This window comes from Phyllobates terribilis, unplaced genomic scaffold, assembly GCF_046119375.1.
Source record: "Phyllobates terribilis strain yellow unplaced genomic scaffold, ASM4611937v1 Scaffold_29__1_contigs__length_15306474, whole genome shotgun sequence".
Taxonomy (NCBI): domain Eukaryota; kingdom Metazoa; phylum Chordata; class Amphibia; order Anura; family Dendrobatidae; genus Phyllobates; species Phyllobates terribilis.
The window spans coordinates 13658732-13676045 of record NW_027362789.1 but is presented as its reverse complement, the minus strand read 5'-3'; the positions used below and the strand labels follow the sequence as shown (position 1 = coordinate 13676045).

Here is a 17314-nt window from a genome sequence, read left to right as displayed (position 1 = left end):
AAATATATACTCACCCTCTGATGGCCCGCGGTGTCCTGCTTCGCTCGGTCCCGGCTGCCGGCAGTGAAGACTGAAGGACCTGCCAACGTCAGAGTCACGTGACCCGTCACATGACTCTGATGTCAGCGAAGGTCCTTCTTCATTCAACCGCGAAGTGCCGGGAACCAAGCAGGAGCGCTGCTCGGGCCGTCAGAAGGTGAGTGAGTATGTGTGTATATGTATGTGTATATATATTATATATATATATATATATATATATTATATACACACCATCCGCACATTAGACCGCATGGAATGCGCATCTACATATACAGTGATGCGGATTCCATGCGTTCTAATGCTAGTCAATGGCGGCAAAAAAGCAGCGTTTCCGCAAAATTAATTGACAAGCTGAAGATTTTTGAGCGCAGCGTTTACGCTGCGGAAAATTCCGCATCATGGGCACAGCACATGCGGATTTCCATTGGGGAACATTGCTGCCCTTCTACCATGCGTTTTTAATGCGTTTCCGCAGCTGCAAAAACGCCGCAGAAACGCATTAAAAATGCATCCTGTGAACTCCGCCTAATAACATTTCCCATATTTCTACTTGATATCTGTATTATTTTTTAAACATCATTTTATGTTGTTAGGATGTTATAGGGATTAAAAGTTTAGCAGCAATTTCATTTTTTCAACAAATTTACAAAACCTGTTTCTATAGGGAGCTATTCAGATTTCAATGGACTTTGAGGGAACTATATGTAGGAAACTCCCCAAAAGTGATACCATTTTAAAAACTGCACTCCTCAAATACTTCAAAACTGCTGTCAGTTTTTTTTAACCCTTCAGGTGCTACACAGGAATTAATGCAAGGTGGAATGAAAAAAATTTTTTTTTACCTCAAATGTTCCTTTAGCCTCAATTTTTTCACTTTTGCAACAGTGGACCCCACAGTTTGTTACCCACTTTCTCACAAGCACAGAGATGCCCCACATGTAGTCAAAAAGTTCTGTTTGGACACACGGCAGGGCTTGGAACGGAAGAAGCAATATTTTAATTTTGGAACATAAATTTGGCTGACACAGATAGCGGACACAGTGTTGCATTTGCAGTGCCCCTAAGGTGCCTAAACAGCAGAAATCCCTCACAACTGACCCCATTTTGAAAACTACACCCCTCAAGGATTTTATCCAGGGGTATAGTGAGCATTTTGAACCCACAGGTACTACATAGAATTTGATAATAACATTAGGTCGTCATATTGTCATTTTTTTTTCCGTAACTTTTGAAAAAAAACATAACTCTAAGCCTAACCCTAAACCTAACCCTAACCTTAAGACAAACCATAAGCCTAATCCTAATGCCAAAGAATGAAAGAAATAAAAAAAATGTGATCTAAGGGGATGACATGAGGGGGATGATCAAGGGGTTGCACAGCGAGGCACAACCCAAGTATTGTCCTTTTTACTAATTATTGGGCTTTTGATCACTGTGATAGGGTCTATCATAGTGATCAAAAGTCAGGAACCAATAGGAAAAATTCCTGCGGAAGATCTCGGCGGGCACACTGTGCATGCGCCCACCATTTTGCTTCATGAGGAGGAGGGCCAGGGGATGGCGGATCTGGTACTAAGGTACCGTGGTGGTTTGGGAACACTATTTCTCTCTCCTTTGACATATTATATGATGCCAGAAGAGAAAGTAATGATTTTTACACCGGATCTCCCTTTTTTTTATGTGATCGCCGTTATTTATTGAATAATGGCGATCACGTGATCAGGGACCGGAAAAACCAGCCCTGATCATGTTCTTCAGGGTCTCAGCTAAAACTGTGATATGGGAATAAGGCCCCATAGCGGCCGCTGTTTTAATGCATATCGGCGGTCATTAAAGGGTTAAAGAAAGAAAGGCCACACGCTTACCTGCACTAAGTGCAGAAACCTTAAACTTAACCGAAAAAAAAAATTAACTAAAGTATAAGTTGGTATGCACGCAAATAATGGAAGTGATGATATGGCCCCACAAAGCCGTGATCTCCAGATCATCGATTCTGTCTGGGATTTCATGAAGAGACAGAAGAATTTGTGCAAACCTACATCCACAGAAGATCTATACCTACTATTCTCACCTCTCTAATGGTTATCTGCCACCTGTCAGTCATGATTTAAGCTGCTGCTATTCCATTGCATCATCTCATTGTGTGACCACAGTAGCCATTACTGGCCACATAAGTGAACTGTCAATTTCAGTAATGTCAAGATGCATATCATCACTGCAGCACCATAAAGGAAGGCTGAGAGGGAACCACTGGTGTTCATTTTTAAGGTGAGAGCATTATTTTTGCCAATTTAACCTTGTAGGGACCCAGTGCTGATGTTTTGCCCTTGGCTATAACTCTGCACTGTTGTAAATTTGCGGCATGGAGTTAAAGCTTCTGCTCCTCCAATCTGATGCCTGGCTGTCAGACATATCTGGGAACTCTATGGAGAAAGCAGAGGTGGTTTATTACTGCTTCTGTATTCTTTTGCTAACTACATAGTACACAATGAGTGTTAAGGCCCCGTCACACATAACGAGATCGCTAGAGAGATCGTTGATACGTCACGGTTTTAGTGAAGCAATAGCGATCTCGCTAGCGATCTCGTTATGTCTGACAGATATTAGTGACCAGGCCCCTGCTGTGAGATCGCTGATCGTTACAAAGCTTCCTGGACCATTCCTGGGTCGTTGCGCTCCCACTGGGCAGTGTGCATCGCTGTATTTGACACCTTATCAACGACCTCGTTAGCAATTCAGAACTGAGACACGTAGGCATGCATGAATTGGACTTTAAGAGTCAGTGAAGATGTCCAGAGATCTCAGTCCGATCATGGATCACAATGCATGGACTAGCCGCAGGTCTCCCAACTGAAGCATGATATGCAGATATGAAGCAGTTTCTAATCTGGGCCATGGCAATTCTTTCAGTGTTTTTACAGCATTTTCACACATTGAAATAAATGGTGTGGTGGGGATACATAAAAAAACGCACACAAAAATGTGTATATTTTATGCAGTAGCGTTCATCAGTCGGAGAGGAGGGGGCGCGGAAAAGTAATTTTATGTATGCCTTTGTGACACAGTACAGTCCCTATCAAGGTGTGGATCGTTGAAATAGCTGCTGTGTGAAAGCGTCCCAACGACCGCCGAGATCGTTAGTTAGATCGCTGGGGAGGCCGAAATCGTTGGCAGGTTCTGCATGTTTGACAGCTCCCCAGCGATCACGAAACGACTTTCCAGTGATCCCAAAACCGTGACATAATAACGATCTCGCTAGCGATCTCGTTATGTGTGACGGGGCCTTTATGTACTGTACATAAGCATCAATAATTCTGTAGGATTTTGTGATCACATCGCCAGGTGTCTGCCAGTGTAGCAGAACTGCTGGATCTTAGCAGGCCCAGATCAGCCCCATCAGTGACTTATTTCAATGTAGCAGCTGTTTTTTTGCTTTAACTGGGGTTCTAATGGATGCCTCAGTTACAGTGGAACAAAAATCTACACATACATAATGTATCTACACAAACCTAATCACCTGGAGAGTTCATTCAATAGGCTATTTGGAGTGGAACATGAACATGTTCAGCTTTTTCTGATATTTGCGTCTCAAAATATATATATAAATTGTCGTGGTAGCCCCTCCAAGAAGAGCTAATTTGGATTGAGATACAAATTATCTCCAAATCTGCTATTTTTGATTCAAATTGGGTAAATGAAATAAATACGATGCATTGGAGAAAGAAACTAACACACAGCCAGTGTCTGAGTGTACAATTATTGTCTGCCCTCAGATCCCAAGCAACAAGTATTTATTACACCCCCAGAAGAAAGGGGATGGCGAACATTACCTAACAGAGAAAGTATTTTAATTGGAAATAACAGTCGTCCTTGAAAGCAGCTCTGTCCAATTAACTATACAGTACTTTAAAAAAAACAGAGGAAAGCGTAACAGAAACAGCTCTATACCCGGTGTTATCGCTTTTATGAATAACACTTATAAAGCGAATATTAAAATATCAAAGATAAATAGGTAGATTTAATTGTCTAAAGTAATAATCAAAGCAAAGTATGAATATTTACCATAACAAAAGTATACAATAATTTATAGGTACCCCAACTCTGTGCTAAAAAATTATATAATTTGTTGCACATAAAACAAAGCCTCATGAAGTTATATCAGTGAAAAAATAAAATTATATCTACATAAAAGTGGAGAGACTAAAACAACATTTTTTTTTTTTACTAAGACCCTTTCAGGCCCAGACATTAATAGGTTAAGTCATCTTTAATACTTCGGTATATTGGATATCATTAAACTCATAAGTATATCGTAGTGTTGAACCATATTGGAATGTTGTATAGGTGTATTGTCCCTAGGGACCCACTGACATATATATTAGGGTACGTTGAGGAAATAAAAACAGACAACATGACCAAAATAGCAATTGCGAGATTGTTTATTGCCAGAAAATTGATTGCAAAATATTGGATTAGAGAGGAGCCCCCGTCCAGACGAGAATTCATTGCCCAAACGAACTATATAATTCAACCTGAAAAAAGTATTTACACCAAGACGAATAAGCAGGAATACTTCCATAAATGATGGCAGCCACGGTTGGATAGGATCAATTAGAGTAACACCTATATATACTACTGTAGAGTAAAAAACTGCATGGCGGAGTGGAGAGGGAAGAAGGAAAGAAGAAAAGGGGAAGAGAAGGAAAGGGAGTAGGGGAAGGAAAGAAAAGAAAAGGAAAGAAGGGGGGGATAAAATAAAAAAGAGAAAGAAAGGTCTCCATGGGGGCAGAGGGGGGGGGGGACTTACTGTAATATTGTAAAACGAGTATTGGCATGTAATATCTGTTCCAAGTTTTGTTATGTTTAATAAAAATTTCTGATTAAAAAAAAAAAAAAAAAAGAACCTCCTAAGTATAAAAGTATATCTAAAGTTAATAGAAGGCAATGGATCAGATTTCTCAAAAATATCAATTATCTGTAATTGGATTTTATTTATTTTGTCAAGAATGTAACATGAAGAAACGACATCAAACACCTTGATCTCTTATATCATAACTTCAGTGGTATAGTATTTTTAACTGTACTTAAAAACTTTTTTAAATGCTTACCTTATAGATTGGAAATAGTGCCAAAACCTTGGAAGAAGTCTTTTTTGACAAATTACAACTTCATCAAGGAAAATTTGAACTCAATGAACCCAACAATGGCTGCTGTTTTGGATTTATGGCATTCTTCATTCATGTAAGTAATTACAATACAACTCTGCCTTGGTTATCTTTTCTTTTTTGATGTCTTGTAAAGTGCGCATTAAAGGGGCATTTAATAATAATAATAATAATAATTAGAAATGTAGTATAGTTTTTCTGATTCGCTATGTCTCTTTCCTCATGTGCAGGCATTGCAGGACATTAGGTATCCATGGTTACGACCACTAGCAACTAGCTAACTGTCACTATATCAGTGGTCGTAACCATGGATACCTAAAGGTCCTGCAATGAGGAAAGAGACATAGCCAATCAGAAAAACTATACTACATTTCTAATTGGAGGTATTTGATGATATTATTATTATTCCACCTACTACAAATTGAGATAGGATCTCGGAGATAGGAATACCCCTTTTATTTATAGGGCTTCAATTTTGGCTAAAAGGGGTGTACAAAACTACACCAAAACCGCACTGTCAGTACAGCCATTGCCAATAAGGTGCAGTTGTTGGTGCTTTTCTTTATTTTTAATGTACATTTTTAACTTTGTTCTTTTTAATTTCCAAAGGCAATTACGTCTTGTTGATACTGATGAATTTCACAACCGCCAGGAGTCAATGGAGCTATCCATTTTCCAAAATCTTCCTATGAGACATATTGATTCTGCCAAGGAAAAATTACTTAAGTAAGGAATATAAATGTTACTGGATAATTTGTTAGCCTATTAGTCCACTTAACTTGCCAGGGTCATAGTTTTCCAATACAGTTAGAAGAGGGGTACATAAGTATGTGAATAGACTGATACTCTACAGTAAATAGGAAAACTCTTTTCTTTTTAATCTATTGAGAATTTTATTGTACATATATATATATATTATACACACACACACATACACACACACACACACACACACACACATACACATACATACACAGTACAGACCAAACGTTTGGACACACCTTCTCATTTAAAGATTTTTCTGTATTTTCATGACTATGAAAATCGTACATTCACACTGAAGGCATCAAAACTATGAATTAACACATGTGGAATTATATACTTAACAAAAAAGTGTGAAACAACTGAAAATATGTCTTATATTCTAGGTTCTTCAAAGTAGCCACCTTTTGCTTTGATGACTGCTTTGCACACTCTTGGCATTCTCTTGATGAGCTTCAAGAGGTAGTCACCGGAAATGGTCTTCCAACAATCTTGAAGGAGTTCCCAGAGATGCTTAGCACTTGTTGGCCCTTTTGCCTTCACTCTGCGGTCCAGCTCACCCCAAACCATCTCGATTGGGTTCAGGTCTGGTGACTGTGGAGGCCAGGTCATCTGGCGCAGCACCCCATCACTCTCCTTCTTGGTCAAATAGCCCTTACACAGCCTGGAGGTGTGTTTGGGGTCATTGTCCTGTTGAAAAATAAATGATGGTCCAACTAAACGCAAACCGGATGGAATAGCATGCCGCTGCAAGATGCTATGGTAGCCATGCTGGTTCAGTATGCCTTCAATTTTGAATAAATCTCCAACAGTGTCACCAGCAAAGGACCCCCACACCATCACACCTCCTCCTCCATTCTTCACGGTGGGAACCAGGCATGTAGAGTCCATCCGTTCACCTTTTCTGCGTCGCACAAAGACACGGTGGTTGGAACCAAAGATCTCAAATTTGGACTCATCAGACCAAAGCACAGATTTCCACTGGTCTAATGTACATTCCTTGTGTTCTTTAGCCCAAACTTGTCTCTTCTGCTTGTTGCCTGTCCTTAGCAGTGGTTTCCTAGCAGCTATTTTGCCATGAAGGCCTGCTGCACAAAGTCTCCTCTTAACATTTGTTGTACAGCTGTGTCTGCTGCTAGAACTCTGTGTGATATTGACCTGGTCTCTAATCTGAGCTGCTGTTAACCTGCGATTTCGAGGCTGGTGACTCGGATAAACTTATCCTCAGAAGCAGAGTTGACTCTTGGTCTTCCTTTCCTGGGGCGGTCCTCATGTGAGCCAGTTTCTTTGTAGCGCTTGATGGTTTTTGCAACTGCACTTGGGGACACTTTCAAAGTTTGCCCAATTTTTCAGACTGATTGACTTTCATTTCTTAAAGTAATGATGGCCACTCGTTTTTCTTTACTTAGCTGCTTTTTTTCTTGCCATAATACAAATTCTAACAGTCTATTCAGTAGGACTATCAGCTGTGTATCCACCTGACTTCTGCACAACACAACTGATGGTCCCAACCCCATTTATAAGGCAAGAAATCCCAATTATTAAACCTGACAGGGCACACCTGTGAAGTGAACACCATTTCCGGTGACTACCTCTTGAAGCTCATCAAGAGAATGCCAAGAGTGTGCAAAGCAGTCATCAAAGCAAAAGGTGGCTACATTGAAGAACCTAGATTATAAGACATATTTTCAGTTGTTTCACACTTTTTTGTTAAGTATATAATTCCACATGTGTTAATTCATAGTTTTGATGCCTTCAGTGTGAATGTACAATTTTCATAGTCATGAAAATACTGAAAAATCTTTAAATGAGAAGGTGTATCCAAACTTTTGGTCTGTACTGTATACATAAAATATATGTGCTTAAAGCCCAATGAAGTGCAGGGCGATTGGCATTTACCAGAGAACACCAAGATTGGCATATTCCACACTGGCGTCCTGTGCTCTTCACGGATGAGAGCAGGTTCACACTGAGCACATGTGACAGTCGTGACAGTCTGGAAACGCCATGGTGAATGTTCTGCTGCCTGCGACATCCTTCAGCATGACCGGTTTGGCAGTGGGTCAGTAATGGTGTGGGGAGGCATTTCTTTGGAGGGCCGCACAGCCCTCCATGTGCTCGCTAGAGGTAGCCTGACTGCCATTAGGTACCGGAATGAGATCCTCCTCATTGTGAGACCATATGCAGGTTGAGTGGACCCTGGGTTCCTTCTGATGCATAACAATGCAAGGCTTCATGTTGCTAAAGTGTGTCAGCAGTTCCTGCATGATGAAGGCATTGATGCTTTGGACTGGCCTGCCCGTTCCCCAGACCTGAAGCCAATCGAGCACATCTCATTCCATCCACCATTGCCACGTTGCACCACAGACTGTCCAGGTGTTGACTGATGCTTTAATCCAGGTCTGGGAGGAGATCCCTCAGGAGAACATCCGCAACCTCATCAGGAGCATGGCCAGGCGTTGTACGGAGGTCATACAGGCACAATGAGGCCACACACACTACTGAGCATCATTTCCTTATCTTGAGGCATTTCCACTGAAGTTGGATCAACCAGACCTCCATGGGATATTTTTGATTTACATTGATTATTTTTATGCTTTATTGTTCTCAACGAATTGCACTATGTAATGAATAAAGATATGCACCTGGAGTATTTCATCCTGTGATATCTAGGATGTGGTATTTATGTGTTACCTTTATTTTTTTGAGCAGTGTATATATATATATATATTTTTTTTATATAATTATCTATATATACTTTGGGGGAAATAATCATTTGATCCATTGCTGTTTTTGTAAGTTTGCCCACTGACAAAAATATGAATAGTCTATGATTTTAAGGGTAGGTTAATTTTAACATTGAGAGATGGAATATCCAAAAAAAAATAAAATCAAGAAAATCACATAGAAATTAGATTTTTTTTTGCATTTTGCAGTGAGAAATAAGTATTTGATCCCTCTGGCAAACAACACTTAATACTTGGTGGCAAAACTCTTGTTGGCAAGCACAGCCGTCAGATGTTTTTTGTAGTTGATGATGAGGTTTGCTCACATGTCAGGAGGATTTTTGGTCCACTCCTCTTTGCAGATCATCTCTAAATCATTAAGATTTTGAGGCTGTCGCTTGGCAACTCGGAGCTTCAACTCCCTCCATAAGTTTTCTATGGGATTAAGGTCTGGAGACTGGCTAGGCCACTCCATGACCTTACTGTGCTTCTTTTTTAGCCACTCCTTTGTTGCCTTAGCTGTATGTTTTGTATAATTGTCTTGCTGGAAGACCCAGCCACGACCCATCTTCAATGCTCTTACTGAGGGAAGGAGGTTGTTGGCCGAAATCTCGTGATACATGACCCCACCCATCTTCCCTTCAGTACGGTGAAGTAGTCATGTCCCCTTTGCTGAATAGCACCCCCAAAGTATAATGTTTCCCCCACCATGCTTCACGGTTGGGACGATGTTCTTAGGGTTGTACTCCTCTTTCTTCTTCCTCCAAACACGGCGAGTTGAGTTAATGACAAAGAGCTCAATTTTTGTCTCATCTGACCGGAGCACCTTCTCCCAATAACTCACAGAATCATCCAGGTGTTCATTGGCAAACTTCAGATGGGCCTGCACATGTGCCTTCTTGAGCAGGGGGACTTTGCGGGCACTGCAGGATTTTAAACCTTTAAGGCGTAATGTGTTACCAATGGTTTTCTTGGTAAATGTGGTCCCAGCTGCCTTGAGATCATTAACAAGTTCCCCCCCGTGTAGTTTTAGGCTGATTTCTCACCTTCCTCATGATCAAGGATACCCCACGAAGTGAGATTTTGCATGGAGACCCATATCTATGTCGATTGACGGTCATTTTGTATTTCTTCCATTTTCTTACTGGATACGGGAATGCACAGCAAGTATGGAGTCCAATAATATTAAAGAAGGTGCTAACCCATGTGGTATAACCAAGAATGCAAGTAAAGGAGAAAAGAACCACATGTACGGAGCAGCACACTTCTATATATAAAAAGGTATAATTTTATTCCAGAAACTTCGTAGACGAAACATTTAAAAGATAGAGATATATATATATAGACAAAGGGGTCTGGCCCTCATGACTGCTCAGGTTAATAGATGGTCACCAATACACAGACAATACTTTGTATATCATGCAGTAAATACATGGGTATATAGCATATCAAAATACACAGAATTTACAGAAAAGAGACCATGAACACTGTACAGGAGAAACAAAAAACACAATAGCCACAACGTGGTCTTTGCCATCTAATCAACAAGATTAGTGCAATGTAAGAGCCCAATATCTAATCTAAATAAGCGGGTAATATCAAATCCTTAATGCTCCTGCAAAATAGCACAATAGTATTACAAGGTATTCTTATATAAAATCCCAATGATGCAAAAGGTCTTATTATCAATATACAGAATAAATGTTACCTATAGCCTGTATTCAGCATTAGGTAATTCTATCACTTGATCCGACCCATCTGCATACATCTAGGTGTAACACAATCTAGATGTAATGGCCAGCAGAAAGATGTAGATGGGTGTGCCCTGTCAGCGTGGCTAGTGCTATAGTATACCAGTCATGTGGAGAGGATGAAGGAGCAGAGCCCCATGCCCCACGCGTATCGCCGCGTCTCCGCGCAGCTTCGTCAGGGGAATAACGTCCACTGGTTCCTGGCTTGTCTTTATATCATGGTTAAATAAGCTAATAGTATACTGGTGTGTTTCCTCTGCCGACATCATCTCAGCTGGAAGGGGGTACATGTTACTTTACTCCTAGCATTCCTGGTATCTGGTTTAGATGATGGTCAGTGAGCAAAATTACAAAAACAGCAAGAGATCAAATAATTATTTCCTTCACTGTATATATTTATATGTCGAACATATTGTATATATAGTTCCTACAAATTGATCTATGCGTATAGAACACATGCTAAATATGTATTACTTTGATCAGAACCAGGTTTGTATTATGCAGTATTGGAAAACAAATAAGCATCTCTAACATTTTCTTAGGAAAAGTTTTATTTTGTCCTATAGTCTATTCCTATTTTTCATTAAGACGCCATGCAGGAGAGTGTATTTCCCAAATGTTGTGTTAGGTTGAATTTAAACACAATGTTTCAATGCATTTTCGGTAACGGCATTTTTTTCTTTTGCAAACACTTCTCTATGGTGCTTCAGAAACACCTAAAAATTCTATGAAGAAAATGTAAAAAGATAAAAAATGCCATCAAAGACGCTTGTATTACATATGTCTTAAAATAGTAAAGGTGAAAAAAGTTGCAGAACACGCACTTTGGTGCCCATCAAAGTAGTTTCGCCAGAATTTTTCAAACTAGGATAAAAATCACGTTTATAGCGAACCGGTCTTCAGGATCAGGCATGTTAAACTAAAGATATCGACAGCGTGGCTGTTCTTTATCTTTAGAAGTTTGTGTGCAATAAGCTGTTCGTTCATCAGGGGGATCCTGGAGCGGGACTGTAGATAAGGTCTTTGGCTCTGCTTTGGCCTCTCAGCTGCGGGGTCCTGGAGCGGGACTGTAGATAAGGTCTTTGGCTCTGCTTTGGCCTCTCAGCTGCGGGGTCCTGGAGCGGGACTGTAGATAAGGTCTTTGGCTCTGCTTTGGCCCCTCAGCTGCCTCTGGTGTCTATATCTTGTTATTGTTTTTAATTTTGCATCGGCGCCGCAAGAGGCGCCTGCATACATTGACCTCGCAGTGGGCTTTAGGAAAATGGCGTGTTGGCGCATGCGCAAATTTAGATCTCGGCTCCATGACGACTCGAGATCTCAATTTGCGAATGTGCCGCCTCTGGCGCTATTTTACTGAAGACCGCCAAGAGATCAATGTGCGCATGCGCTGACACAGCGGCGTTCTGATGAAGCCCACTGCAAGGTCAATATGCAAGTGCCACCCCCCCCCCCCTGTTAAGACCGCGCCGGCACAAAATTTGTGACAGTAACAAGATACTGGGACCAGAGGCAGCTGAGGGGCCGGAGCAGAGCCGAAGACCTTATCTACAGTCCCGCCCACAGGCCCACTCCGATGAACGAACAGCTTACTGCACACAAACGTCTAAAGATAATTAAAGAACAGTTAAAGTACCTATTAAACCAGTAGGACAGCTCCTTTATACCCATACATACGTTTAACATGCCTGATCCTGATGACAGGTTGTCTTTAAGGCTGCGTGCCCACTATGCGTTTTTCATGCGTTTCCGCTGCGGAATTTCCGCAGCGGAAACGCATCAAAAACGCTTGGTAATCCGCACCCCATGGTCCCCAATGGCATTCCACAATGTCAATGCACATGCTGTGGATTTTTCCGCAGTGCTCATAAATCCGCAGTATGTTCATTAATTTTGCAGAAGCGCAGCAGAAGCGCCGCCATTGACTTGCATTGAGACGCATATAATCCGAGTCTGTACATTTGTACACGCGGATTATATGCGGTTCAATGTGCGGATGGTACCCAGGTCTGGAGGAGAGAAGACTCTCATCCAGACCTGGGTAACATTGTACCTGTAAAAAAAAGAATAAAATAAAAAAGTTTATATTCACCTTCTCCTTCCAGGACCTGAGATGACGTCGCGGTCATGTGACCGCAGGCTGTCTCGCGATGTGCTGGCAACCCGGAAGAAGCCAGGACGAGCGCTGCAGCACACGTGGGGGATCGGGGGTAAGTATAGCTTTATTTTTCTATTTTTACGGTCACGCTATATAAATCCATGCCTTTTGCATTGATTTATACAGTGTGACCTAGTTGTCAAGCACTTTCCAAGTGATGCTATCGCCTGGAAAGCGCTTGTCAGTCCACATGCGTATCCACATGCGTTAACGCATGTGAATCTGCATGTGAATCCGCATGTATTCTGCAGGAAAAACGCATGCACAATCTGCATGCATTTTTTCTGCCAGGGAGATGCAGAAATGCTGCAGAAATTTTCTGCTTCATTTCTGCATCGTGGGCACATAGCCTAACATCTGCTGAGCTGCTGAAAAAGAAGTCTCTTGCTGTGATATTCCTTGAAGGTTCTTTATTAACCACTCCACGTTTCAACATTAAAACACTTTGAAAAGTCACAAAATTACGACTTTTTGTGCTTTCACATCACTTTCAATCATCTCTACCAAAGTTATTAGCTGGGGAGAAGCCTGACTGGAGTAACATTTATGGCAAGACACCTGCCGTAGCATGCCACTGATGAGATGCGCAAAATTAATTGACGCGTGCCTCTTAATGAATTTGATGCAAAAAGAAAGGGCTCATGTGTAGACTCACAGGGCTATTTATATAAATTAAAAAGTGCCAGTGCACTCACCTGTGATGGTTGTGTACGTCTACACAACCAAGATTAAGCGTGTGATTAATGAGGCTCCGGGTCGCCTCTCTCTATTTGTAATACCTCTCTCTATTTGTAATACAGGCTGTGCGGGCGCGATCGCCGCCGGGTGTCAGCTGATTGTCACAGCTGACACCCGGTACTATGTGCAGGGAGCGGTCCTGCACCGCTCCCAGCACATTAACCCCCGCTATGCTGCGATCGAAGTCGATCGAAATCGATCGCGGCATTGCGAGGGCAAGGGGAGGTGATCGGCGATACTCACCTCCTCTTCCGGCTTCCAGCGCAGTCTGCAAAGGCTTCCCGGGTGTTGCCATGACGACCCTATGTCGTCATGACAACATCCGGGTCACCAGAGAGCAGGAAGATTGCTTGGACATGCGCAGTGCATCTCCAAGCAATCTTCACACTGTGCACTTCTGACAGCCTGCATGGCATAGGGATGGTGCTCCATTCCTGTGCCATGCAGGCGATCAGAAAAAAAAAAGTGAAAGTCCCAGAGTGGAACAAAGTAATAAAGAGTATAAACTGTGTGAAAGTGGAAAAAAAAAATGTGCAAAAATATTATAAAAAAATAAAAAAAATATTACACCAAAAATAAAAATATAATGTACCCATCAATAAATATTATTATAAAAAAAATAAATAAATAAAAATAAAAGTACACATATTTGGTATCGCCGCGTCCGGAACAACCTGACCTATAAAACTGTCCCACTAGTTAACCCCTTCAGTGAACACTGTAAAAAAAAAAAAAAAAAAACACCGAAGCAAAAAACAATGCTTTATCACCATACCGCCAAACAAAAAGTGGAATAACATGCGATCAAAAAGACGCATATAAATAAAAATGATACCCCTGAAAACGTCATCTCGTCCCGCAAAAAACAAGCCGCCATACAGCTCCATCAGCCGAAAAATAAAAAAAAGTTATAGCTCTCAGAATAAAGCGATGCTAAAAAATATTTTTTTCTATAAAATAGCTTTTATTGTGTATAAGCGCCAAAACATAGAAAAATGATACAAATGTGGTACCGCTGTAAACGTACTGACCCGAAGAATAAAGCTACCTCATCAATTTTACCACACGCGGAACAGAGTAAAAAAAAAAAAAAAAAACAATTCCTGAATTGCTGGTTTTTGTTTATTCTGCCTCCCAAAAATCGGAATAGAAAGCGATCAAAAAATGTCACGTGCCTGAAAATGGCACCAATAACATCGTCAAGTCATCCCGCAAAAAACGAGCCGTCACATGACTGTCTGCCAAAATCTGGAAAAATTATAGCTCTCAAAATATGGCGATGCAAAAACTAGATTTTACAAAAAATGCGTCTTTTAGTGTCTTGACAGCTGTCAATCATAAAAACCCCATATGATTCTGGCATTGCTGTAATCACACCGACCCGAAGAATAAAGTCGTCTAATCACTTATACCGCACAAGGAACGGCGTCAAAAATATACTCTTGGGTTAGGATTGGGCTAGGGTTAGGGCTGAGTTTGGGGCTAGGGTTGTGCTGGGGCTAGGGTTGTGCTGGGGCTAGGGTTGTGCTGGGGCTAGGGTTGTGCTGGGGCTAGGGTTGTGCTGGGGCTAGGGTTGCGCTATGGTTAGGGTTGTGCTAGGGTTAGGGCTGGGGTTGAGATTTTTTTCAAAAGTAAGAAAAAAAGATGACGATATGGCGACTAGTGTTGAGAGCAAGTGCTCGCTACTTGAGTTTGCATCGGGTGCTCTGGTATGCATTGAGTATCGTGGGTATTTGAGTGACATGCTCGAGTCTCTGCCCCATATGCTTCGCGGCCAAAAAACTTTACGGGGATTGCCTGCCATGCACGAGCGATCCCCGCATGTTTTTTTTTGGGTGTCTAATAACCGTGAAACATGCGGAGCAGGGACTCGAGCATGTCACTCAAGCACACGCTGTACATGGTGCATACCTGAGTACCCGATGCAAACTCAAGTAGCGTGCACTTGCGCTCAAGAATAATGACAACTTATTCAATATGATGACCTAATGTAAACAAATTCTGTGCCGTATCTCTGGGTTCAAAATGTTTACTATACACCTTAATAAAATCCTTGAGGGGTATAGTTTCAAAAATGGGGACACTTGTGGGGGAGCTCCACTGTTTAGGCACATCACGGGCTCTCCAAACGCGACATGGTGTCCGCTAACAAATTGAATGGAAAATCGGCTCAAATTGTTAGCGGACGCCATGTTGAGTTTGGAGAGCCCCTGTGTGCCCAAACATTGGAGCTCCCCCACAAGTGACCCCATTTTGGAAACTAGACCCCCCAAGGCACCTATCTAGATGCATAGTGAGCAATTGGAACCCCCAGGTGCTTCACAAATTGATTCGTAAAAATGAAAAAGTGAAAAAAAAAACACTTTCATTTTTATGAATCAATTTGTGAAGCACCTGGGGTTCCAAGTGCTCACTATGAATCTAGATAGGTGCCTTGGGGGGTCTAGTTTCCAAAATGGGGTCACTTGTGGGGGAGCTCCAATGTTTGGGCACACAGGGACTCTCCAAATGCAACATGATATCCGCTAACAAATTGTCGGCTCAAATTGTTAGCGGATATCATGTTGCATTTGGAGAGTCCCTGTGTGCCCAAATATTGGAGCTCCCCCACAAGTGACCCCATTTTGGAAACTAGACCCCCCAAGGCACCTATCTAGATGCATAGTGAGCACTTGGAACCCCCAGGTGCTTCACAAATTGATTCGTAAAAATGAAAAAGTGTTTTTTTTTTCACTTTTTCATTTTTACGAATCAATTTGTGAAGCACCTGGGGGTTCCAAGTGCTCACTATGCATCTAGAAAGGTGCCTTGGGGGGTCTAGTTTCCAAAATGGGGTCACTTGTGGGGGAGCTCCAAAGTTTGGGCACACATGGGCTCTCCAAACACAACATGGCGTCCGCTAATTATTCAAGCAAATTTTACAATCAAAAAGTCAAATGGCTCTCCTTCCCTTCCGAGCCCTGCCGTGCGCTCAAACAGTGTTTCTTCCCCAAATATTGGGTATCTGCGTGCCCAGGGGAAATTGCACAACAAATTTTGGGGTCCATTTTTTCTTGTTACCCCTGTGAAAATAAAAAAAATTGGGTCTAAAGTAACATTTTTGTGAAAAAAGTTAAATGTTCATTTTTTTCTTCCACATTCAAAAAATTCCTGTGAAGCACCTGAAGGGTTAATAAAGTTCTTGAATGTGGTTTTGAGCACCTAGAGGGGTGCAGTTTTTAGAATGGTGTCACTTTTGGGTATTTTCTGTCATAAAGTCCTCTCCAAGTGACTTCAAATGTGATGTGGTCCCTAAAAAAATGGTTTTATAAATTTTGTTGGAAAAATGAGAAATCGCTGGTCAACTTTTAACCCTTATAACTCCCTAACAAAAAAAAATGTTGGTTCCAAAATTGTGCTGATGTAAAGTAGACATGTGGGAAATGTTATTTATTAACTCTTTTGTGTGACATATCGCTCTGATTTCAGGGCTTAAAAATTCAAATTTAGAAAATTGCAAAATTTTCAAAATTTTCGCCAAATTTCCGTTTTTTCCACAAATAAACGCAAGTGATATCGAAGAAATTTTTCCACAATCATGAAGTACAATATGTCACGAAAAAACAATCTCAGAATGGGGGGATCCGTTGAAGCGTTCCAGAGTAATTACCTCATAAAGTGACAGTGGTCAGAATTGTAAAAATTGGCCCGGTCATTAACGTGCAAACCACCCGCGGGGCTTAAGGGGTTAAGAAACTTAACTTTTGAATTGGGGGCTGGAAATCGCAGTATAGCAGTGTCAAGACACCCTAAGAAGTTTCCCAGGGTGATTTTAAATATGTATGGGGTTTATAATTGTAGTGGGCAATGGTATAAGGTTATTTTTGGCCATTTTATATGAAAGTGTACTGTCTCTTTAAGAAATTTCACTTTTGAATTGTGGGCTGGAAATCGCAGTATAGCACTGTCAAGACACCCTAAGAAGGTTCCCAGGGTGAT

At 41.4% G+C, this 17314-nt stretch overlaps 1 protein-coding gene across 1 annotated transcript in view; it reads right to left on the bottom strand.

Annotated features, from left to right (window-relative positions):
* The window catches only part of LOC141178669 (uncharacterized), a 134059-nt gene that overhangs the window by 45729 nt on the left and 71016 nt on the right, over positions 1 to 17314 (bottom strand). The gene's annotated exons all lie outside the window — the stretch shown is intronic.